Source organism: Artemia franciscana, chromosome 10 (genome assembly GCF_032884065.1).
Source record: "Artemia franciscana chromosome 10, ASM3288406v1, whole genome shotgun sequence".
Classification (NCBI taxonomy): Eukaryota; Metazoa; Arthropoda; class Branchiopoda; order Anostraca; family Artemiidae; genus Artemia; species Artemia franciscana.
The window spans coordinates 7,699,306-7,725,722 of NC_088872.1; the positions used below are offsets into that span (position 1 = coordinate 7,699,306).

General features: G+C 34.0%; 2 protein-coding genes and 1 long non-coding RNA gene across 9 annotated transcripts in view; 1 reads left to right on the forward strand and 2 right to left on the reverse strand.

The window, feature by feature from the left end:
• LOC136031730 (vesicular glutamate transporter 1-like) overlaps nt 1-26,417 on the reverse strand; it is a gene marked incomplete at its 5' end in the record, with an annotated part of 404,579 nt that overhangs the window by 270,921 nt on the left and 107,241 nt on the right.
• LOC136031723 (uncharacterized) overlaps nt 1-26,417 on the forward strand; it is a 94,285-nt gene that overhangs the window by 55,762 nt on the left and 12,106 nt on the right. The window lies entirely within an intron of this gene.
• The window catches only part of LOC136031725 (uncharacterized), a 35,319-nt gene continuing 19,545 nt past the window's right edge, over nt 10,644-26,417 (reverse strand). Inside the window, exon 2 of the long non-coding RNA XR_010618567.1 lies at nt 10,644-11,740. This is a non-coding gene — a long non-coding RNA (uncharacterized LOC136031725). The remainder of the gene's footprint in view (nt 11,741-26,417) is intronic.

The following is a 26,417-nucleotide window of genomic DNA, read 5'->3' on the forward strand; positions in this document are numbered from 1 at the left end:
ACGGCAAATATTAAGGAAAAGGGACATTAATTATTCCATGCAATGCCTCCATATTCCCACGTTCCTAAAGAAATATTTAATGTACATGGAAAACGGCCCCGAAATCAACGAAAAAGACTTCCAGTTAACATTTAAAACCCCCTACCTTTTAAAGTCAGAGTATAATTTACTGGCCAATAGTGGCCCAATTTTAAGAATAACAGAAAATTATGAAATTGACGGCCCCTTTTTACCCTTTACCCTTTTTTCTCCTCCCCTTTTATGTAACTTTTCTAATTTGTAGACAAGGAAGAACCGTGTAAAATAAAAGAAAAATTTGGTTGGAAGAGAATAGAAATCAATACCTTAATAAACACGTCATACGCGATTCTAGAAGAAACCAGTATCAAGGTAACCGCCAATTAACTTACTAACCTGCTTATAACTAACAAAAATTGAAGAAGAAATATCATGTCATTAAAAAGAGTCTTAAGTTATCCCAACCTTACCAGGTTGAGGAATGGGGAAAGTTTTGATATAAAAACTAGAACCATAAAAACTCCCCCTAGATACCTGAAAAATCGAACAGCTTGGTTTCCATGTAAAACACAAAGTTTGCCAAATTTGTCAGAAAGTGAACACAAATTAGTAGACCAAGATTTAGAAAATGCCGTTAAGAAAGCAACAAGAGAATTACAATACCAAACTCTCTACAACCTTCTCGAAATTCCTGTAAGCATCACTAATAAGCTAATAACAAGAATTTTGTTCATCTTGTTATTTTGTTCATTTACACGCAAGATAAGAAGAGAAAACTTCCAATATAAACAGCTACTTGCGTCTCGGACTTTTACGATCTTACTTAACAAAATCCCCCTCAAAAAATACCCTCTAGTAGCAACATTGATCAGCGAATTTCTGGAGAATCTATAATGAAGGAGGCTATACAATCATATGGCCTCTCAGATTTTTGTCAATGTTGATAAAAAGAAATACAAATGTCTTGTTGGAAAAACCAAGCATACTAAACAAAATTTATAAAGACTACAAGAACCATTATTCAGCTAGTAACTTGATAAGAAACGGCCGAAAATTCCATATTTATGAACCAGATTACAATGAACTGAAACAAATAATCTTTACCTGTAGCGAATGCGATGACAACTTTGCGTCAAAAATAGTGCCTCAAACAGATATAATCGTATTTGAAAAATTAATGAACTGTAGGGACCCCCTATTTTTCCATAAAATATTCATCCACAACGTGTCAGGACCCTTAACCTTAAAAGAACAGTGCAGAAGGCACGTCCGACTTCTTATGCGGAAAACAAATATAAATTATACCCTGCGGAGTCTTCAAATACCTAAAAATTTACAAAAATATCTTATGTTCGCGGAAGACAATTAAGAAAATAAAGGTCAAATACCTGAATTAACCTTTTGGTCAGCTCATATTCCTAGATCAAAAGATTTTTAAACATATATAGGCGGACCAATTTTCAATGTGCAAAATAATTTCGACATCAACTGTGGAACAAAACTGTCTACTTTACAAAAATTTTAAACCTCTGAGTAACAAACAGCTAATCCCACGAAATTATCCAAGAAAACATGCTTAACTCCACCCAATAATTATTAATATAACCCAATTTAATATTTTTTAGAAATTGGACTGGTCTAAAGATTTGAAGTAATGGAATCTCGGCCGAATTACTTTCTCGCAATCCAAGTTAAAAACCCTCAGATAAGGATGAATGCTTCATCAATGCAAAAACACGTAATTGAAACAAACCCTACGTTAACAAAAGCCTTAATCAAACAAAACTCTTTCCATCTAACGTTAAAAGTATTGCATCTGAAAAATAATACTGAAATTGAACATGTAAAAAGTGCTTTTGTCAAGACCATAGAAAAATATAGACAAAATTTCACAAATGAAAAACTTTATCTTGATTTTCAAGGCATCGGGGATTTCTTTGAGCAAATTATATATGCAAAATTAGAGAACGAAGAGGTAGTTAAAACACGCTTAAATCCAATCATAGAAGAAATCTCGAAAGAAATTACCTAAAGCAGAGTGCAAATTGTAAATCAAGAAAACTGGAAGCCACATTTAACGTTAGTTGACCTAAGAAAAGTAAAAAAGCTAAGGAAAGAGGCACGAAAACTTCACCCCTCCATAACTTCCAATTTTAAAAAACATGAAATTTTGGAAGAGAACTTGTAAACGGGTTACAATTACTATCAATTTTCGGACCCAAAACCCAAGAAAACTATTACGAGATAATAGCAGAAGTAACATTTGAACAAAACACCCCTAAATGCAACTAAAAGTAAAAAACAACAAAAAAATAAAAACAAATGAAGTAAAAACGTTTCAGGAACAGGAAAAAGAACGAAACAGGAAATATATGGCGGTAAGGTAATGATTTTTCAAAATAAATTACGCTTACCAAAACTAACATTGCAAAAAAATATATATATAACCTCCGTATAACTATCTTAATCCATATACTTATAGTAAGATAACCACACGAAAAATCTAAACTTAACACTTAGCCTACTGACCCCTTATATTATTAATATACACATTCAATAAAATTAGACTGGCTAATAAAAAAAAAAAAAAATTGGCGAATCGGAGTGACTATATGTTACTATAGCGTGTCATAAATAAAAAAAAATAATTTTTTTTTCTCTTCTCATAATTTTAACAAAAAATGTCCCAAAAGCATTTAACAAAATTCAATCTCTTACCTTATGCAATCTACATGGATTCATGACACGGTCCGAACTTTGAAAAATACTTCAAATATCAAGCTTTGACAATACAAGCTTTGAAAACATATCGAAACATAATAACTATATTTGATAAATATTTTTTCACAAAGTATACTTATATATCCCTGAACAATGTATTGTAAGACGAGACTTTTATATAACGATAAACGAAAACAACCTTTAGTATTAAGGCCAACATAGTCGCATCATCCTATTGAAACATCGCTACATCAGATTACAAAGTAGTACATTGTTCTTAATTTGACTAGCTCTCATTCCAAATGCAAAGTGCTGTAATAAAACCCTCAATTATTATCTACTTACATCTACTTGAGGTAGTAAATACCTCAAATCTAAAGGTTTTTCGAAAAAGTCATAATTATGCTGCACATCTTCAACCGACAAGATAATTGGGATAGGAAAGTATTTCTACCTAATGAAAAAATGCTTATTTTTTTCCTTATTCAATCAAGTTGAAAATAACACACTTATTTATTTCCTAACTAAACTGAAAATTTTATATAAGGAAAAACTTAATGAGAAACATTTAATAAAACGTATAAAATTACGCCATATTGCGCTATGTTAGTTAGTAAAACTTAACTAAGATAAGAATGTGCCGCTACGCGCTGCGCTATGTGCCGCATAAGACTAAAATTAGATGCGCTATCAAAACAAAAACAAGTTTTTTTTAAATTTGTGTTTACTAAAATACACTTTGTGCTGAAAAACTGTGCATATAGTAATAAGGTAATTTGGTTTCCTTTTAACCTAAACAAATTGATACAATAATGTTTCTCAATAATCATCAACGGAGAGAATGTTACCCAGTAATAGCAGGCCCCATTAGCAGAGGTCTTATTTGAGGAAATATGACTTGTGGTTAGAAGTTAAACCGACGTACAAATTTTTATATGCTATAATTTGGCATAATTTGTATGCTATTTCGAAAAAACATTTTTACCATTTTAAAATAAATTGCCTAAGGAATTTAATTCATGGTCGGTATATATTTCCCTCAATATTATTGATTCAACACCCCTTTCCTGAGTGCCTAAAACGAAATTCTCCTTAAAATTATAGCATAAAAATTGTCTTAAGGAAACCTAAATGGAAAAAAAATGTTATTATTTTAAACTATAGGCCATGATGAACAACATTTAAACTCGGTTTGGAAAGTGTGATTTATAACAAATATTTTTGGAAAGCAAGAAAAAAAAGGGGAAAGTTGTAAAAAAAGAAAAAAAAATTAAATTTTTTCTAATAATTTAACTCTTCTTAAATGATTATGATACAATCTCTTCTTAATTATAAGACAATATAAGCTTATGAATACAAAGCAACTAATAACCTACGACTTTTCAATTAATCTAGGCTAAAATTCGACCGAATCTAAATTAGTGTGTAATTTTTTTTTATTTTTACCAATTAGGCTACTTAACTTTCAGCGGAAAGCAGTTCAAGCACAAAACAACGCTAACATGTCGGAATTCAAACCCTTATACCTTAATATAACACCCTCAACCAATTTGTACCAGTTTGGCATAGCTATAATTATCTCCCTAAGTGCATACCAGGAAAGTTGTGATCTATATCTTTGAGATATAGTTACTAGACCTTATAATCTTATTATGGAATAACAAACCCTCAATTTAAGCTTTAAACTATATTAAGCCATCTATAATTGGATTTAAACTAAATTCAAATTTAAACCATAAATCAAAATTTTTGTAACAAAATCGGCTAATAAATTTCTACTCCATAACAAATTAGTAACTTAAGCTTTAGGCCATGATAAACAAATAATTATTTCATACTTTTATCTGATATTAAAAAAAAGAAAAAAAAGGATACTACTTTTAGCTAAAATACTAAATTATCAAGTAGTATAACCCTAGTAGCATTTACCACTGCCCTACCCCATATTTTATTAAATTAAAAATAATATATATAATATTTTTTTTTATGAACTTATATGGTAACGTTTACTCGCTTTGCCCTAATTCCTTATATTAGCTAACAGATGGAAATGAAAACTAACAGAAATAAAAGTTAATCCTCTACCAGACCTCAAAACGAGACCTCTACCAGACCCAGACCTCAAGATCTCTAATAACTTGTTATCATTTAAGGTTTTATTTCATTTTTAAGTAGTTTGTTACCACAAACTACTTAAGTATTAATAATTGACTCTATAAAAAAAATAACTTCCTTTCTCAGCTCCAATTTAGAATTATTGATATTTTTTAAATTGATTTTTTTAATACTATTTCTTAATGACAATTGCGTGTTAGCCCCTTGAATCTATCTTCAAAAAACTCCAATAATACTTAATAAATCTCAGCGTCACACAATCCATTTTTTCTTTCTATCATACTTTGTCAGAAATAATTGATTAAATATTAATTACAGATAAGAATGATGATCTTAACATTTTTGATGACCATGTGTATAGGTGCCCATACACAAGATGTCGTAAAGCATGGGATAATATTTAAACACGCAAATTCACTTCTAACTAGTAACAAAGCTTGGAAAATTTTTATGAAGCTAGACCCTAAACCATTTGAAACATTATTCCAACAAGTTATAAGACTGGAGAAAAATACATTTGACCTGAAAGAATCAATTTTTTAATTCTTAAAATCAGACAAGGGACTACAAGCAAGCAGGAACAACCATAAAAAAAAGAAAGAAACATCCCCTACCTCTCCCAAAGTCAAAACAAAAAGAATAGTAGAGGATTTTGATGCGAAAATGGCCGAAATCGATAAAGCTATAGGATTCGGAAAAACCATTGAGAAAAGAAAAAGGAGGTCAATTAACGTAGACCAAAACTCGGATATCGATAAAGAGACCCAAGATACAATTGAGCCAATAAAGACCCAACTTAGACAAAGAAAATTTTACGATGGACAATATGCATTATTGAACGAATTGCCCACAGTATGGAATTTCTTCAAAGAACTATGGAATGGACCAAAACAAGTCAACAGGGCTGAGAACAAACAAATAGAAGAAAAAATAAATTTATCGGAAATAAAACCAACGAAAGTTGAAACAAGAGATATAACCAGTATTTCCCCATACACACAGCAAACCGCTACAATTGAAACCCTAGCAACAAGCATTGTATCTGACCTCGTAACGCGAACAAATAAAATACCAGAGATAATAAGAGGTATAGAAAATATTGAAGTGGGATTGAATTCCACTAATGGTACCAGCAAACCAAAATACAAATTTAAATGTCAATACTTCTGTAGAATAATAAACGTCACAACGGAAGCTACCAAAATCAACACGACCGCCCATGTTCCACGTCTTACTTCTTATACCGAAGAAAGCACAAACAGATTAATGGAAATCCCCAAAAGCACCGCAAAAAAATACGAAACGACTTCTTTCTGGAAATACGATACTCAGAACGAGGAAACCACAGCAGAAACTGATTTTACTCCAACAACGATCGAAACTGAACATGCCCCAATAACAGAAGTGGAAGAAACATTCCCCTCGTCAAACCCCACGACGACTGACCCACAACCAATAGAGTTAGACACCTCAATATCAGAAATTACTACAAGTACTATCCCTGGTGTACTAATGCCAATTAATAACGATGAAATTTTAATAACAGTAAGGCAACCATGGCAATCAACTAGCCGGATATGGACTTCTTCGAAAAAGGGAAGAATACAAGTTAGATGGCAAATCCCTTTTGTCGAGACAGACTATGGTAGAACACGATGTGTGGATGGAGACAAAAAATGTCAAGATAAAGGTCACTGGAGAGAATGTTGGACAATAGATGGTAAGAAAACTTGAGCGCGACTGGCCATGGCTGACGAACCAGCGAAGGATGAATTAGAACCCCTCCCGGAATTAACCATGGAAAATGCTCATAAAATTTCAACTCATCAGGCATTCCTCATCCTATATAGACAAAGGTTATAGGCGTTATTTGAATTATTCAATACAGAAATACAAAAACTTAAATAAAACACTGCACGTATATTCGAAGTATTTTTCCGAAGAAGTAAATATAAACGATCAACAAGTCTAATCCCAATAGTAGGGGAGCTTGCTTCCCGACTATTCGGTTTGTCAACCGAAGAAGATTTGAATATATTAAGAGATAACGTTAAAAGACTCAACACAGCCATGAATACAACACTACATGTCCAAAAAATACAAGCAAGTATAGCCAATTATCAAAAAGACAAAATCGAGGCTATATCCAAAAAAAAATATCAAGAACGGTCAGCACAATGAACTATTTAAAAAATAAGGTAGACAGAGTAATCTCTGATTCCAGCCTAACGATGGTGTCACTCGACATTGTTATTATGTCTTTGCTGAACTTAGCCACTGACGTCATTAAATTTGAATTCGCGCTATTTGGGTTAACAGGAGGAACTCTTTCTTACGACTTAGTGGATCCCTCGGATCTTAAGAACATCCTAAACGAAATAAAGACTCACTTAACATTTGGTCTCCACTTTCCAGTAGAACCGTGCCGTGTTTTTATATTTACATGTAATCATAATAATATAGTAATAGTGTAGTACCAATTAAACTATTTTTAATTACTATATGGCCAAATATACCTCACGTTACTTCAAATGTACCTGGAAATTATTAGAATTTAAAACTTCTTTTAAGAGATCGTACATTAAATTTCCCTTTGAATGTTTGAAGAAAATAATATTACTGTTATGCAATTATGTGCTATTATTATGCAATTTTATATTACAATAATGCTTTATATTATCGTATCGCCAGTACCGTTTTATATGTTAACAACATAATTCTGCTTGGAAAATTTTATTACAGAATTTGGCATAATACTAACATTGGCCAACAAACATCATGGTCAAAGACTACAAACACCTATCATGATTTATCAACCACCGAAGAATGCCCAAGACACGTCTGATTCAACCGTAAAACTATCACCCAAGGGACATCCCAAATAAAACCAACTACTTACTATCATCTTTCATTTCTGACTGAATAATGTAGACTAGAGAAGACGAAACATCCAGCCAGCGGGTACAACCACAAAAACACCATTAGTGAACCCAATTCAACATGGAAACCCTCACAGACCTAACGAAGATTTAGAACAGGAGATCCTAAATCCTAATTTTTTTAACTTAGGAATCAACTACCAAGTAAGGTCTTAGATAGTACTTCAGTCTATTGAATGAAATTAAGATAATGCCAAAGACAATTAAGATAACGCTTAAATGCAGGAGAGAGCGGGAGCAGGACAGAAGAACCGTAGTACCGGCCGTACCTTTGAACTTAAACTGCTGGGGATAGGTGATCCTGGGTCCCGCGCTTCCCATTTTGTAGAAGCGTAAAAACAAAAAGTCTTTACTTTTGCTAAATGGTGATAAATTAAAAAATGACATTATATTTGTTAAATCAGTAAATAGGGCAAGGACACGAAAATTGTGATTGGTGTGAAATTAATATCCAGAACTAATAAGTGATGAACATTTACAAAGTGCCAAATAGTGAATTATAAATTTAAGTAAATAAAAGTGCCAGTGGAAACCTTTTTATATTACGTTGTGTATTTCTATTTTTATTGTTAAAATACCTGGGATCAATTAAAAATCAAATATAACAGTTAAAACTTCAAGTAAAAATAAACAATTGGAACCAGGTATTCGAGTGTAATAACAGTTAATGTCAAGTGTTGTGGTTAAATAATTTTTTTTAGTGCTAGGTGCAGGACATGTATATATAAGGTGTAGGAAAATATTTCTGAAATTTTAATCATCATTTACAAGGTTATGGAATTATAATAAAATTTTTATAGACAATAAGGAATAAATGCAATATTTAAAGAAAGAAATTAGACTGATTGATGGGGACATTAATCTACAATGGGAAAGGGGATATGTGACATATAGACCAGCCCCCCTCCCCTCTATAAAATTCAGGACCAAATCCCTCATTCACACCCCCTTAGAAATCCTCAAATATAGGACCAAATCTCTCATCCATACTCTTCTAGGAACTCTTAAATTCAGGACTAAATTTCTCAGTCACACCCCTTTAGTAAATTTCAATTAAAAAAAGGTTTGAATAAAATCATTTAGAATTTAACAATTGCTAAATTTAACAGTCAGCACAATCCTACGCAGTTGGACTACGTGCATTTAGATAAGTTAAATGTTACTTAACAAGTTAAGTAACCAGTTATTCTGACCCCTGGGTTTTTCAACCCAAAACCAGAAGAGAAGTCCATGCCATAAAAACAACTTTTGGATGCTAGATTAGTCACATGATTAAATATTACCAATAGTAATGAAGGTCAATTTCCACAGGTCACCAAGCCTGTCCGGCGAGTGCGCGCGTTGGATATATGAGCCCAACGCAAGGGTGAATAGTTAGTCTTAAGGAAGGATTCGAATTGTCAAGATCAATTTTGCTCATGTTCACTTTTTCATGCAATAAGTCATTGAAGCTGTTTTGTCAATAGTTGTATATTGTAAGTAAATAAACCTTATTGTACTTAATCATCTTTTGTCTATGTAATAGGGCATCAGGTACAGTTCCTCTAGCCTTCAGGTACGGTCCCAAGGGAATCTATATTTGTTTCAGGAGACCTCGAACAACACTGAGATGGTTCTGTCTCCCAGGTTACTGGGGATTCTATACGAAGCCTTTTTATTTTATTAATAATTTAGCTCCCATATCCACATTAAGCTATTAAGACTTGGAAGAGTCCCAAGCAACTCAACGCCAACCCCCTTTTAGATAAAATCATCAACACAAACTTATTAATTAACAAAACCACCCCGTAACACTTGAACCAGTTTTGATGTATCTGACAAGTTGAACAACTGTTGAAACTCAATTGACGCAAAAGTATTTTGCCGATTTATTGTGCTGAAACTGTGTAATATTTTGCTTGAAAATTCTCACCATCCATTTTTAGTACCATGGTTTTCACCACGTAATTTTTTGCAGTTTTTACCCCAACCATTTCTTTTCTGCAAGGTTGGAAATATTCAACCGCGTTTTTGTCGAAATTCTGTGTTTTTCACTTACGCGATTTCCACTTCCAGGCAACGCTATCGAACAAAATTTGGGTTCTAATTCGACTCCCAGTTTGGAGTTGCCCCAACACGTGGATTAGGGCAAACAAGTCCCTCAATTTTTTTCTTAATTTCGGCTACCTTGGCCAAAGGCTGTGAGTTAACGCAAACTTGACCCACTTTCAAGCCTCCTCCCTCTCAAATAAATCTTGAGGTCTACTTTTGCTAGCAATCAAAATTAAGAATTCAGAAAATTTCAAACTAATTTAGAAATGTTTTTTTAGTCAAAATGCTTCAAGAAAAAAAACTTTTCACAGACACTGACGAATAGAATTTCCAAGGAATTCAAATACAAAGCTTTTGGGTCTTTTCAAACATAATTTATAGAGAAACCAATGTTTTTTTTTGTACAACGAGTCTCCAAAGCCCAAAGACACATAGTGGCAAAACAGTACCGTAGACAAAGTGCCACACCTCTGTCTCGCTCTGGCTGAACTTAATCTTATTTTTTTCTTTTTCGAAACCGGATTAGGTCAGTGAGGATCGTTTATAAACATAAAATAAAGCATACATGAGCCACAAATCTGATTTTATCATTGGTTCAATGGTTTTCCTTTCTTGAGCCTTGTTATTCTTTTCACTTTCATTTTTCCTCTTTTTGTGGAACTAAATAAAACAAATGTGAATTAATTACATCCATATTTTCTTGGGTAAATTTTGGCTTGCTTCGAAAATCCGATTATTATGCATTTCAGTTTTGGACAATGTTTGGCTTTTGTTTCTTTGAATAAAATCTGTAACAATCAGGCAAATTTGTACCACTAATTTCAGAAGATGATGGTGTATTGCAAAAGAAAAACTAAACACAAAAAACAATATAATTAAATGGTAATTACTTCAAATTATTTGTGAGAATAATGACCATGAATCAATGAGGATCCAGCTCGTTAATTTACAAGCTTCCAAAACTCTTGCATGCACTCTTTGATGCTTATAGAAATTGCTTCAATGAGAAAAGTTTTTCTTACACATAACAAATTTCAAAGCTTTCTCACCTGTATGCAGTCTTTGGTGCGTTTTTGAATTATACACTCGAGAGAAGATTTCGTCACATAAGTCACATTTAAAGAGTTTCTCAACTGTGGGCATTCTTTGATGAATGTTTTCAAAGTTGCTGCAGAAGAAAAGGCTTTGTCACATGCATCACATTTAAACAGTTTCCTGCCTGTATCTACTTTATAGTGCAGGTTCAAAATGTTCACTACAGAAAAGGTTTTGTCATATGAATCTCATTTAAAAGGTTTATCACCTGTGTGCTTTGTTTGATGCCTGTTCATAGAGTCCCGCCGAGAAAAGTATTTCTCACATACATTGCACTTGAATACTTTTTCACCCATATGCACTATGTGGTGCATGTGTTCTGTGGTTCAAATGTGTTGCTTGAGAAAAGGTCTTGTCACATTCATCACATTTATACGGTTTTTCACCCGAATGCACTCTGTGATGCTCGTTTAAAGCATGCACTACAGAAAAGGCTCTGTCACATATATCAATTTTGAACAGTTTCTCACCCGTATGCATTCTGTGGTGAGTGTTCAAAGTAGTTGCATACGAAAAGTGTTTGTCACATACATCACATTTAAATGGTTTCTCACCAGTATGCACGCTTTGGTGTCGTTTCAGATCGTATGCTCTAGAAAAAGCCTTGTCACATACATCACAATTATATATTTTTCCCCGCGATTTTCTACGCTTTTTATTTTGAAGGTGACGTTTTAAACATGTTTTTTGATTTTCAAAGCCTTTTGTTTTAGATTCCGATGCACAAGGATTTGAGGAGCCACTCGTCGAAGGATTCTTTGATATTGCTTCAGAAGTATTTCTCAATAAGCGTACTCCAGACATGTGAGGTGAAAAGCGACCTAAAAATTTTAAGTCTTGGGAGTTAAAATAAATCATACCTTTCGATACGCTTAACGACAAACTTTGTTTTCGATCGCTCTTTCCTCTCTCCTGCTAGTACCTACATTAATTTATAAAATTAACTATTCTGATGTAAGTAAAGAGCAAAAATAAAACTTTAAGTGATATAGGAAATACCCTGTTTTACAGAATAGAAGAGCCAGTTTTACAACAAATATAAGACTTTTTTTAATGGATGAGCGAAAAGGATGCAAACCATTTGTTGAAGTCGAATATTTTTTAGGAAAGCGCAAAGCTGAACATTATATCACCCTGGCAAACCTTGTGCTTATACGTTTCAGAAATCATGGTTGTAACATGTTCAAGTTCACTGTTTATATAGCCATGTGAATTATTTCCGACAGACTTTACTTCCCAATAGCGAAGTGCAAGAACAAATATTTCCCTAAGACACAAAGACAATGGACGATAGCCAGTAAGAAAGGAGAGATGCCAGAAAAATGAGATGAAGAGGGGGCTCATTCCATAGGAAATTGGAAGTTCTAGTGCCCTTTCTATGAAACAAAAGGGATTGGAAGGCCACCAGCTGCTTCCCCACTGCACTCTTTTTCCAAAAATACATCTTATCAAAATTTTAAAACAGGAATGCTGTTCTAAGATATTCCAAAGGCCAAATAATTATGCCTCCGAGTTGAGAAAATCCCCAACTATCTCCGGGGCAACACGTCTGAAATATTTATGGGTGGGGGGATAAAACTTCGGAGGAAGTTCATTTGATAATTAATAAAAACTTCTAGTCCCCTTTATAAGCGTAAAGTGATCAGAGGGAAGTCAGCCCTTCTAACCCCACTTCCTTTTTCTCCCTAATACCTTCAATCAAAATTTTAAGGCTGCCATTTTTGTTCAAAATTTTTCAAAAGACAGGAACTAATACCCAGGAGTAGACTAAATCCCCCAGCCTCTGCGGCAAGGACTGTAATTCATGGAAGTACAATCCCCCGCCTCCAGGACAAGGACTGTAAGTTGTGGAAGTACACTCACCCCATCCCACAAGACAAGGGCTATAAGTTATAGACGTCACCCATTATTAACATAGAATGTTTTTTTTATGGAAGAGGTGGTGGTAAAAACTTCGGAGGGGACTACTTCGATTTGAAATCATAATTTCTAGTGCCCTTTTTAAGAGTAAAAATTAATTGGATGTTAACTACCCCCTCCTCTTTACCAAGTTAATAAAATTAGAGGGGTCGTCTTACAAATTTCAGGGTGGCTCATTTGATGGGAAACTGAAAATTCTGGCTCCCTTTTAAGAGTCAAAGGTGACGAAGGGCAGCTACCCCCCCAAGCCCTTTTTTTCAAAACAAGTTCCATTGAAATCTGGAAGCAAACATTTTGTTCAAAATAGTTCAAAGAGCAATTAACAATGCCTCCAGGCTTGACAGAAACCCCAGAGCCTAGGGGCAAGGGTTGTAACTTATCCTTTTGGGGTATATAAGGTTTTATGGAGATTAGTCATATGAACTTTGGATGAGGCTCATTTAAATTAAATAATGCTAAATTATAGTGTTAAAACTTATTGGGACGCAACCAGCCCTTCATCCCACACTCATCATTTCCCAAAACGCATCCAATCAAAATTTTGAGACAGCTATGTTGTTCAAAATTGTTGAAAAGTCCAGTAATTATCCCTTTGAGGATACCAAAACCCCCACAGCCATCAGGGCAAAGGCTTTAAGCTAGGTAATTCTTTCATCGTTTACTTATGGTATATATCATTGAGCAAGATTGGTATATTACTTTCCAAAAGATGAAGAGCATTCAGGTGAGCTTTTCACAAAATGTTAAGGGGAGTGTCCAAATAAATCAATGCACTTTATGTGCTTGTGGGTTGTCGAATAGGTGTAACTCAAAAACAACAAAGTATACTTATTTGGTATTTTCAGGAAATAATAAATGTCATGATCAGTTAACAAAACAGGCAATATTTGCACGCTACTACTATAACTACCATAACTACTATAAATACTTCTGCTACCTCAACTACTATTATTACCACTGAGACTGTCAAAATACCCTGTCTGTATGCAGGTTGTAATAAGGGCATGTCAACAATATCTTAGGAATAATTTTGTGTGTTAAGTTTAAAGTTACAAGGTTTGTTGTGGGGGATGTTGAACTAAAGAAAAGACAATATTTGCATCCTAATGCTACTGCTTTTACTCATACTACTACTACTACTACAGAAGCTACGGCTACTACAATTTTTGCTACTACACAAGCTAAGTGTTTATTAAGGTTAAGCTTTAAAGAATTCATTAGGCAGATATGGAGATAAATCATAACGAACTATGAGCATGTAGATAGTTAAAAGGGTAACAAAGCAATATCTGAAGAACGGCTTACATTATTTATTTATACCTTTCCGGTTAAGCTGTGGTGGATTTTGAACTAACCAGAAGCCCCTATGTATATAATTAAATAAAAAAAAACTAGTTTTTTGTACTGAAAGTAAGGAGCGACATTAAAACTTAAAACGAACAGAAATTACTCCGTATATGAAATGGGTTGTCCCCTCCGCAGTCCCTCGCTCTTTACGCTAAAGTTTGACTCTTTGCCACAATTCTACTTTTTAAAACAATTAAAAACTTTAGCGTAAAGAGCGAGGGACTGCGGAGGGGACAACCCATTTCATATACGGAGTAATTTCTGTTCGTTTTAAGTTTTAATGTCGCTCCTTACTTTCAGTACAAAAAACTAGTTTTTTTTTTATTTAATTTCTGAACGTTTTTGAATTAATGCATGTTTGATTTTGGCTCTCCGCACATAAATTATTGAAATGAAATTAGTATATTAATTTTTTTTTGGCTAAATGGCTTTCTCTTAGTTTTGATCAGACGATTTTGAGAAATAAGGGGTGGGGAAGGAGGCCTAGCTGCCCTCCAATTTTTCGGTTACTTAAAAAGGCTACTAGAACTTTTAATATTCAACGAACGTTTTTATTAGTAAAAAATATACGTACCTTAAGAATTAACTTACGTAACAAACTTTTATATTCTTATATTTTTATTATGTGTACGAGGGGGTTTGTACCCTCGTTAATACCTCGCTCTTTACACTAAATCGTAAGTTTTGTCCCAATTCTTTAAGAATGACCCCTGAATCAAAAAGGCCGTAGAATAAATAGTTGAAATCACTAAAAATATTTTAGCATAAAGAGCGAGGTATTTATCTCCTCCTAAATAACTCGCTCATTACGCTAAAGTATTTTTAGAACCCCTCATATGCGTAATAATCTCTGTTCGTTTTAAATTTCAATGCTATTCCTTACTTTCATTTGAAAAAACGTTTTCATGTTTATTTTTTCATTGTTTTTTTTTATAGTAATGCTAGAAAATCCTGCGCCCTTTTCATTGAATTTTTCTTCCCCCATGACATATTCCTCAAAGGAAAGATCCTCCCACAAAGCCCTCTCCCATCAACCCCACCCCCCAAACCAAAAAATCCCCATGAAAACGTCTGTACACTTCCCAATAACCATTACTATATGTAAACACTGGTCAAAGTTTGTAACTTGCAGCCCCTCCCTCAGGGATCGTGGAGGAGTAAGTCATTCCCAAAGACATAGTTATTATGGTTTTCGACTATGTTGAACAAAATGGCTATCTTAAAACTTTAATCTGTTGACTTTTGGAAAAAATGAGCATGGGAGGGGGCCTATTTGCCCTCCAATTTTTTTGGTCACTTAAAAAGGGCACTAGAACTTTTCATTTCCGTTAGAATGAGCCCTCTCGCGACATTCAAGGACCACTTGGTCGATAAGGTGACCCCTGGGAAAAAAAAAACAAAAAAAAACAAACAAACAAATAAACACGCACCCGTGATTTGTCTTCTGGCAAAAAATACAAAATTCCACATTTTTATGATAGGAGCTTGAAATTTTTGCTATAGAGTCCTCTGATATACCAAATGCGATAGTGTGATTTTCGTTAAGATTCTATGACTTTTAGGGGATGTTTCCCCCTTTTTTCCAAAATAGGGCAAATTTTCTCAGGCTTGTAGATAGGAGCTTGAAACTTCTATAGTAGGGTTAAGTTATATATTTAGAATCAGCGTAAAAATTCAATTCTTTTGATGTATCTTTTAGCATCAAAATTCCGTTTTTTGGAGTTCCGTTTACTATTGAGCCGGGTCGCCCCTTACTACAGTTCCTTACCACGAACTGTTTGAAAAGAAAATAATTCGGTATGTGTAGATAGGAGCTTGAAACTTCTATAGTAGGGTAAACTTATATATTTAGAATCAGCGTAAAAATTCAATTCTTTTGATGTATCTTTTAGCATCAAAATTCCGTTTTTTGGAGTTCCGTTTACTATTGAGCCGGGTCGCCCCTTACTACAGTTCCTTACCACGAACTGTTTGAAAAGAAAATAATTCGGTATTTCGGGGCTTCTGACATTATTACTCCTTTGCGGAAGTTAGGCTCAAAATTGAAAAAGGATTATATTTTTTCTCTGGGCCCCTTCCACCTCTTAGTTCGTTTATTTTCCCGTTAGTTTTCACCTGTTTTCGCTTTATAGTTGTGTTATCTCTTAGCAGTTCTTTCGTTAGTTGAGTTATGGTTGTGGTATATATGTTTTATCGCTCGTATAGTTGTGTTATTTTCGAATTATACTCCATAATAGAGAGGCTCCGAACACCCAGCATTGTATATTAAACTCTTAATTTGACGTTTTTTTCTAACGTGACCAGATTCGTCCTGCGCCCTTTTCATTGAATTTTCCCCCCCATGGCATATTTCTCCAAGGAAATATCCTCCCACATAGCCCCCTCCCTCAACCCTACCCCCAAAACCAAAAAAATCCCCCCTGAAAACGTCTGTACACTTCCCAATAACCATTATTATATGTAAACACTGGTTGAAGTTTGTAACTTGCAACCCCTCCCCCAGGGACTGTGGGGGAGTAAGTCATCCCCAAAAACATAGTTATTATGATTTTCGACTATGCTAAATAAAATGGCTATCTCAAAATTTTGATCCGTTGACTTTGGGAAAAAAATGAGCGTGGGAGGGGGCCTAGATGCCCTCCAATTTTTTTGGTCACTTAAAAAGGGCACTAGAACTTTTCATTTCCGTTAGAATGAGCCCTCTTGCGACATTCTAGGACCACTTGGTCGATACGATGACCCCTGGGGAAAAAAAAAAAAAAAAACAAAAAAACAAACAAATAAACACGCACCCGTGATTTGTCTTCTGGCAAAAAATGCAAAATTCCACATTTTTGTAGATAGGAGCTTGAAACTTCTATAGTAGGGTTCTCTGATACGCTGAATCTGATGGTGTCATTTTCGTTAAGATCCTACGACTTTTAGGGGGTGTTTCCCCCTATTTTCCTAAATAAGGCAAATTTTCTCAGGCTCGTAACTTTTGATGGCTAAGACTAAACTTGATGAAACTTATATATTTAAAATCAGCATTAAAATGCGATTCTTTTGATGTAGCTATTGATATAAAAATTCAATTTTTTAGAGTTTTGGTTACTATTAAGCCGGATCGCTCCTTACTACAGTTCGTTACCACGAACTGTTTGATTCAATACTTCTTTCTATGCTTACTGTAACTAATCACATTAATATTTTTAACGTGAAACTTTCAAGAAACGTTAAGGAGGATTTTCAAGAAAAAAAAAGACTATATGCAAGCATGTGTCCAAAAGGTAATATAATCAATATCACAGACAGTGCTACTCAGAGATAGCCCTTGAAACGGGAATGTATTTGGGGAGAAAGGGCTATCACAGACAAAAAGATGGGGTAATATTATTATGCCGGATTACTGGGTCAGTTTGAAAAATGTTCCAACAAAATAAATTTAAGAATATAACACAAAACAGCTTCTGAAGTTTCAAATAGTTATTTTAGCATGACGTTTCAAATTTTAAATGTAACAGCATATTTAATTTAGTTTCTACAGGGATATCTAGAGTTTTTTGTTTTGTTTATTGTCTTAAAAATAAAAACTAAGATTTGAATTTAACTGTTTGATTAATTATATCTTCCAGATTTGAAATCCCAGCCAAAATTATTTTGCTATTTGGATTCAATTTGTTAATTATACCCGTATATGAAATAAGTGCCAAAAGCAACATTAACTAAACCACTGTTGCCTAGTGATCTTCATTTTTCGCAAAGAAATTAGTAAAACGATTAGCCAGCTTTATAAATAGGCAAACTCGTCTCCAACCCCCTCCGGAGAAGGTGATTTGCTTTCCTACTCTTCTTAATCGTAAAATGTCTAGACTGACCTCTTCTATGAATCTTGGACCTTTTTGTACTGCCTTATGAGAAACATGTTAAGAATAGTGTTCATATGAGAATAATGTTCATCAAACAGTTCGTGGTAACGAACTGTAGTAAGGAGCGACCCGGCTCAATAGTAACCAAAAGTCTAAAAAATGGAATTTTGGTACCAATAGCTACATCAAAAGAAACGCATTTTGATGCTAATTTTAAATATATAAGTTTCATCAAGTTTAGTGTTACCCATCAAAAGTTACGAGCCTGAGAAAATTTGCGTTATTTTAGAAAATAGGGGGGAAAACCCCCTAAAAGTCATAGAATCTTAACGAAAATCACACCATCAGATTCAGCGTATTAGAGAACCCTACTGTAGAAGTTTCAAGATCCTATCTACAAAAATGTGGAATTTATATTTTTTGCCAGAAGGCAGATCACGGATGCGTGTTTATTTGTTTTTTTTTTTTTTTTGTTTTTTCCCCCAGGGGTGATCGTGTCGAAGTTGTCCTAGAATGTTTCGAGAGGGCTCATTCTAACGGAAATGAAAAGTTCTAGTGCCCTTTTTGTGTGACCAAAAAAATTGGAGGGCACCTAGGCTCCCTCCCACGCTAATTATTTTCCCAAAGTCAGCGGATCAAAATTCTGAGATAGCCATTTTATTCAGCGTAGTCGAAAAACCTTATAACTATGTCTTTGGGGGCGACTTACTCCCTCACAGTCCCCGTGGGAGGGGTTACAAGTTCAAAACTTTGGCCAGTGCTTACATATAGTAATGGTTATTGGGAAGTGTACTGGTGTTTTCAGGAGGATTTTTTGGTTGGAGGCAGGGGTTGAGAAGAGGGGGATATGCTGGGGGAACTTTCCATCGAGGAATTTGTCATGGGGGAAGAAAATGTCCATCAAGGGAGCGCAGGATTTACCAGCATTACTTAAAAAAAACAATGAAAAAGTTTTTTTTCAGCTGGAAGTAAGCAGCAGTATTAAAACTTAAAACGAACAGAAATTATTAACCATGTGAGGGGCTCACCTCCTCCTAATACCTCGCTCTTTACGCTAAAGTATTTTTAGTGATTTCAACTATTTATTCTGCGGCTTTTGTGATTCAGGGGTCATTCTTAATGAATTGGGACAAAATTTAAGCTTTAGTGTAAAGAGCGAGGTACTGACGAGGGGCGAACCCCCTCATATATGTAATAAAAACATAAGAATACGAAAGTTCTTTACGTAAGCTAATTTATAAGTTTTTACTTATAAAAAGATTCGTAAAACATTAAAAGTTTTAGTTGCCTTTTTAATTAACCGAAAATTGGAGAACAACTAGGCTTCCTCCCCCACTCTTTTTTCTCAAAATCATTCAATCAAAATTATAAGAAAGCAATATAGCCAAAAAAAATATACAAATTTCGTTTTAATTATTCCTCTGTGGAGAGCCAAAATCAAAACATGCATTGATTCAAAAACGTTCAGAAATTAAATAAAAAAAACAAGTTTTTTAAATGAAAGTAAGGAGCGACATTAAAACTTAAAACGAACAGAAATTACTCCGTATATGAAAGGGGCTTTTCCTTCTCAACGCCCCGCTCTTTACACTAAAGTTTTTTTTACTGTTTTTAAATGTAGAGTTAAGAGAAAGAGTCAAACTTTAGTGTAAAGAGCGGGGCGTTGAGAAGGAAAAGACACTTTCATATGCGGAGTAATTTTTGTACGTTTTAAGTTTTAATGTCGCTCCTTACTTTCATTTTAAAAACTTGTTTTTTTATTTAATTTACAAAAGGAGCCAAAATACTAAGTATCCCAAGGGATTATCTAATGGATCGATGTCTATTTGGTGTGTTCTTCAGTTGCATTGAAGTTCTATTTTTTGTTCTATATCTTACTTTGTTTTGGCGTTAAATAAAAAAAAAATAATAAATAAAAAGAGCCGTAGAAATAAGCATTAGACATTAAATAAGCCATTATGGCTGATGTCTTCTTTTAAAGAAAATTTCCACAAATCACTTTTAATCTAATATGTTAAGACTTAGAGTTATCTATCTAATAATCACCATTCATGAATCAGTAACAAATGAGAAATTTGGCTCACTATCCTTGTTTTTAAACATGTTAAAAGCAAGTCTTGGAGACGTTAGTGACACGTTAAAAGCGTGTTTTAAACACTAAATTGAAAAGCTAAAAGTGTCTTTGAAACATGTTACTGACACACTAAAAGCGTGTTTTCAACACGTCATTGACAAGCTAAAAGCGTGTTTCAAGCACGAGCGTGTTTAGATATCACACTTTTTTCACTAGGTTACAAAAGCGTGTTTGTTTGTCCTTCACTAGGTTACAGCTACCGTTGTAAACAATATTTAATTCTACGACAAGCCTACTGTTTTAACTTTCACCAAATAGACATAGATCCATTAGATAATCCGTAGGGATACTTCATTGACAGTATTACAAGGTAGGACGATGTTTGACGAACAGCTGAATATTTTCTATCTACAACTCCGCAGAGGTTATACCTACTACCAAGAAGTTATACGCCAAGGGTAATATATCACTTAGACTTTATGTAAGCTTGGTTTGTAGTTTGGTTTTGGGGTAATTTTTAAATAGGAGCGAAATACAGCATATTTTCTATGGTCTACTTGTAACAAGAACTAACGTGCTGATGTAGGAAGAATTCTTAAAGGTTTATTGTTTATATTTCAAACCCCGAAAATGAACATAAATTAATTTGAATAGACAAAGACTTTCTGACGGAAGTAAAAAGACAAGCTCAAACACAAAGAGAAGTAAAGCTATAGTTTTGTGCTTATGCCACATATATCATATATACCTGAAACACTGGGTCAAATCTACTGACTTCCAACGTAAAACAATCAAACAAGGGTGTTCGACTGATGAACTATTCAATATAAAAAAATCCTCATTGATTTATTTTTATTGATTTAAAACCAGATGAAAAGGTAGAAGCCCATATAGAAATACAATTAGGGCTGGATGAACGGTGATTTGAGTGATTGTCTGCGTTACCATTAAAGTGAACAAAAGAAAAAGATCTTGAAATTAAAGCAATTTAAGTTTGCATTACCACATGAGATTTATTAAACTTTTAATAATATATAATATAAACTTTATAATTATAAAGCTGATACCTGTAAAAGTTTTATGTCCAATTTATCTACTACGTAACTGAACTGCTTTACGTACTTAAACTATTCTGCAAATACATTTTATTTACATATTTAATATATAAAGGGGGCTCCGCAAAAATTTAAATCTAATTTGACCCACCATCTATTCAATCCAGGCCTGAATAAAATAAAAAAAATCTGCATGAATGAACAAGTAATCAATGTTCGTAATAGTAAACGTAGTAGTAGTAGCAAGTAGTAGCAGCATTAGGTCGTAGTAGTAAAGTGTTTGAGAGAAAATGACAAAGGTGTATTAGGATACCGTATTTCAAGTTATACGAAATACCATATTCTGCGAAACAATATATACAAAAGCCATTTTAATTGAAAAGTGTTTGGCTGCTTTTCTAGATGCTGGACAGTCATTCAAGAATGGACCCATATTCAAATATGGTTTCTTTTTTCTATCAATATTGTCTGGCGCTAATCCCGCTCTGTTCCATCAATTTCGTGTTCTCGGTAAAACACTGAACATTACAGAAAAATTATTCCATAAATGTAGGGACACATGTTTGTTGCATAGATTGAAAATCAATAATGTTTTTTCGTCTTAAGTTTCAACGTTGCTTATCACTTCTATCAGAAAAATCTCTTTTTTTATTATTTTAAGCTGCAATAAAAGATGCATCTGCTTCTGCTAATAAAATGTTGAAAAAAAAAAGTGAGGTCATGGAATTATAAGAGTTGTATAGGAACCATTTTAAACATGTAAATAAGAGCTAAACAGCCACAGCAACGGCTGAACTTGTTCAAACCCTTCCAAACTACAGAAGAGTTGCGGGCGAGTTCACTGCTCAAATGTTATAAAAGTAGATAAAAAAGTTAAACTAAGACTAATAATTAGAATTTAAAATTATCATAAATTAAAACAAATTTTAACATGACATACTAAGATAAAATTCATCATTTAATTCACATGAAGTTAATACTCAGGAAGTTAAAATTACTGACTGGAACGTTCCCTATGTATATGTCAAAAGAATGTTTCATATAAAAACTCGTTCGTAGCTACTCCATTAAAAAGAACTTTGATAGTTAGCGCTATCTGTGTTGTGCCAAAAAAATTGACAATTTAAGAAAAAGTAGGATCTGTAAGTAACAGTTCACAGTCGTTATCTCTGTGACGAGAAGTTGGCATTTTTATGTATTCCTATTACTTGCTTCTAATGTATTTGAGGATACAAAGATTCAGTTTCATCTCAGCTACAAAGAGAAACTTAAACGTAATAAAAGATTGCAAGAATAAAATCATCTTTTTAGTTGAGTTCTTTTGTTAGAAACTTCTGCAAATTAGTTCACCTTTTATTTGAAGAAAAGAACTTGGAAAACTACTTTCTAAGACAAACAAGAAAATTTTAATTAAGAATTGTTTCTGCGACCATGGTCGTCTTCAGGGATCTGGAGTTACACAGTTCTGCAAAATAATGCACCTTCCTGTTTTGTTTTACCAGTGTCAATCCTAAGTAGTAGAGTTGTAAAAAGCCACAACCTAGACCATACGGGTGTAATATTAAAATGTCACACCCATAATTCTATTTCTCATTTCTTTATTTCATTCTATTTTTTCCTTCGATTTTTCATTTCTTTAATTTTGGTTATGAAAAGCAACGGATATCTTTAGAGTTCCACAAATGACACAGTCTCGCAATTGATTTAGTAAAGAGCCTCAGCACTAACATGAGTGTTGGAAGTTGGGCATAAATTTATAGCATTAATCGGATGACGCTGCAATTTTTAATCCGTAATGATCCCAATAATTAAAAAAGGACGTGTTTAAAGAGTCTAAAATACCAAATATTTTCCTAAGTCTTTTCTACCTCCAACGCCTTCAGCAATGAGGGACTGGTAAGGGGCTGGTACCTGTCATAGCTCAAAATCCCAACAGAGTCATTCTTACAAATTTGAGGGGAGATTTAGGGGGGCATATGACAATAAATACCTCCTAAATATACCTAGAATTTTCATGCCTGAATAAAACATGAATTTCACTTTATTATTAAAATCCAATATGACTGGTTATGTTCTTCTAGATGTGTATTCAAAATAAATTGTTGTGAAGCAGTAAACCACTAAAACAGACTAACTCTTTTCTGAATTTTCCATATGCGACTCTTTACTTACATATTAATATATTTGATTTAAACATCATTTACATCTATTGTAACACCTGCATATTATTAAATATATATAAATACTATTTATACCTATTACATACATCTGATTTATATATTAATTTACATAAAGAGATATACACTATAAATGTGAATTGTAAAAACTATACAGAGATCTATAGATTTATGGCTTATTATTAGATTTTTCAAAAAAAAATATTTGCCCAACTACTTTCCCACCAAACAAAAAAAATATTTGCCCAACTACTTTCCCACCAAAAATATTTGCCCACCAAACAAATCCTCGTATGGTGGCCTTAAAAAAAAATTATCGTACGACTGGCATCGCAGGATTATTCAAAGCTGGGGCTGTTGACTGGTGGCACTAAGGTGGCTCAGCCTGAGTCAGTTTCCCTCTCTCGATTGTGTGAATCACAGATACTAGTACTGGTAGGTATGTGTTGTGCATTACAACCATTCAGTTGTGTATAACTGTAAATTGTAGGGATGGAGGGTGAGGGGGGCTTCGTTGTATTCTGTGCGGTTATGTGAGATAGAGCGTGGGGGTGAGTGAACTGAGGTTTTGATAGGGTTTGATCGCTGATGACGTGTTGCGAGCAGTGTTGTCATCGGCTGCGTGGTGTGTGGTTAGGGTGCTTTCGCACTACGAGCAGAGCCGAGCGGAATGGAGCTCAGCGGCGCGGTTGGGCATTCACATGTAAGCAGAGCGGCGGCCTTCACAACGAACCATTCGCTATAGAGGATTTCGTGTGCTTTTTAACACCACATACAAGCTGTTTTTCGTGTTGAAATTATTTTATTTATTTTACCCTTATATTTTCATATATGGAAAATACGAAGAAAAGAAAAGTAGATGGTGAGTGTCGTCAGTTCAATGACGACTGAAAAATAAAGTACTTTTTTGTGAAAGCAAGTGACAAAGCTTTATGCCTCATATGTAGAGACAGTGTTTGCTGTTCTGAAGAGATACAATATCCGTCGGGACTATGAATCTAAAGGTTATTCTCACATCACAGGAGCAGAACGCACTAAAAAGTTTGAATCATTTCAGCACAGATTGCATTCTCAACAAGCTGTTTTCAGTCAGAAGAAATCTGAAAATGAAACTTCAACTAGAGCTAGTTACAAAGTTGCCTATGTGTTGGCTGAAAAAAGGAAACCCTTTCACTGATGGTAGTATCATAAAAGAGTGTATAGTGGAAGCAGTAGGAGAGGTATGTCCGAAAAAAATAAACCTCTTCAAAATGATAAGTCTAGGGTCAAATACTGTTACTCCTAGAATTGAAGATTTAGAAGGCGAAATAATTCGGCAAATAAAGGAAAAACAAAAAGCTTTTGCTGGTATTCTCTTGCTTTGGATGAATCAACTGATGCGTGTGATACCTCTCAGCTCTTAGTATTTATTCGTGGGGTTGATAGTGAATTTAATGTGACCCAAGAATTAGCATCAGTTCACAGCATGCACAGCACAACAACTGGAAAAGACATATTCAATGAAGTAAGTAAAACTATAATAGAATATAACTTGGAATGAAAGCAAGTGCAGTGTGTGACAATTGATGGAGGAAAGAATATGTCTGGGACAAAACGGGTTTTGGTTGGGAAAATTACAACTGCTTGCGAGGTTGGAGGATTCTCAAAACCCATTTTTCTCCATTGCCTTATCCATCAACAAGCATTCAGCCTAGAATATGTTGGTTTATCTTGTGTCATGAAACCTTTTGTTTCTGTGGTTAATTTCATTGGATCTCATGCACTTAACCATCGCCAGTTCCGTGATTTCGTGAAAGAAATTGATTCGGAGTTTGTTGATACAGCAGTTAGATGGCTTAGTTATAGAAAGATTTTGCTGCATTTCTTTGAGCTCAGATCACAAATTGATTTATTTCTCACACAGAAAAATAAACCTCATCCATTATTACCAGATTATGAATGGATTTGAATATTGGCATTTTTTGCAGATATGACAGGTCATATGAATCACTTGAATATGAGATTGCAAGGCAAAACAAATTTGATCAGTGACTACTTTGTTCATGTCAAGGCATTCAGAGCAAAACTTGCGCTACTTGAAGGCCAGATGAAAGTTACGAATTTTGCTCATTTTCCATGTTGTGAAAAATTTCATGCAGAAAGTAAAGTTAAATTTCCTTATTCATTTGCAAATGAAATAATTTCAGATTTGAAAAAGCAGTTTCAGGAGCGATTTGCTGACCTTGATGCCAAAGGAAATGAAATTAGGCTCTTTCATAATCCATTTGACTGCAATGCTGAAAATCTTCCAACTCTATCTCAAATGAAAATTATTGATCTCCAGGCAGATGACAGACTGAAAGATAAGTATAGAGAAGGAAATCTGATTGAGTTTTATAAATGTCTGCAGACAGATCAGTTTCCAAATTTGATTAAGTTTGCTTGTAGTTTTGTGTCCATTTTTGGTACAACATAGTTGTGTGAACAAACATTTTCCAAAATGAAGTATGTGAAATCTAACTATCGAGCAAATTTGTCTGATGATCATTTGAAGTCTATTCTTACAATTGGCTCATCTAATCTGGAACCTGATTTTAATGAAATTTTAAAGTCAAAACGACAGTATCATTCGTCACACTAATTTTTGTCCGTAAAACTAAAGGCAGGATTCTATTTACTTTATCCGGATATTTTCCAACAAGATATGTTTTAATGTTTTAATGTTTATGCTCTAATATTTGAGGAAATTAAATTACTGGCAATGATTTGTTTTTATCTCTCATTTTTTAACCCTTCGGCCCGCATAAATATGGGAAATATATAATATGGCCCTTACATTGAAAATTTTGGAGACCCCTGGCCTAGTGGATTTTATACAAATTTTAAACGTGTTAAGGTTTTACAAAATTAAGTTATTAGACTATTAGAAAGTTATGTCCATGGTGAAAATGATACAGGTAATTGTTATAAGAAACTCATGATTCTTAAATGTTAGCCAACTTCATGATTATCAACTTGCTATTTTTGTATTTCATAGTGTTTATGGTTTGTCCCCTAAAATTTTTGTCAAATGTTTACAAGAAATTCTTCACACCACA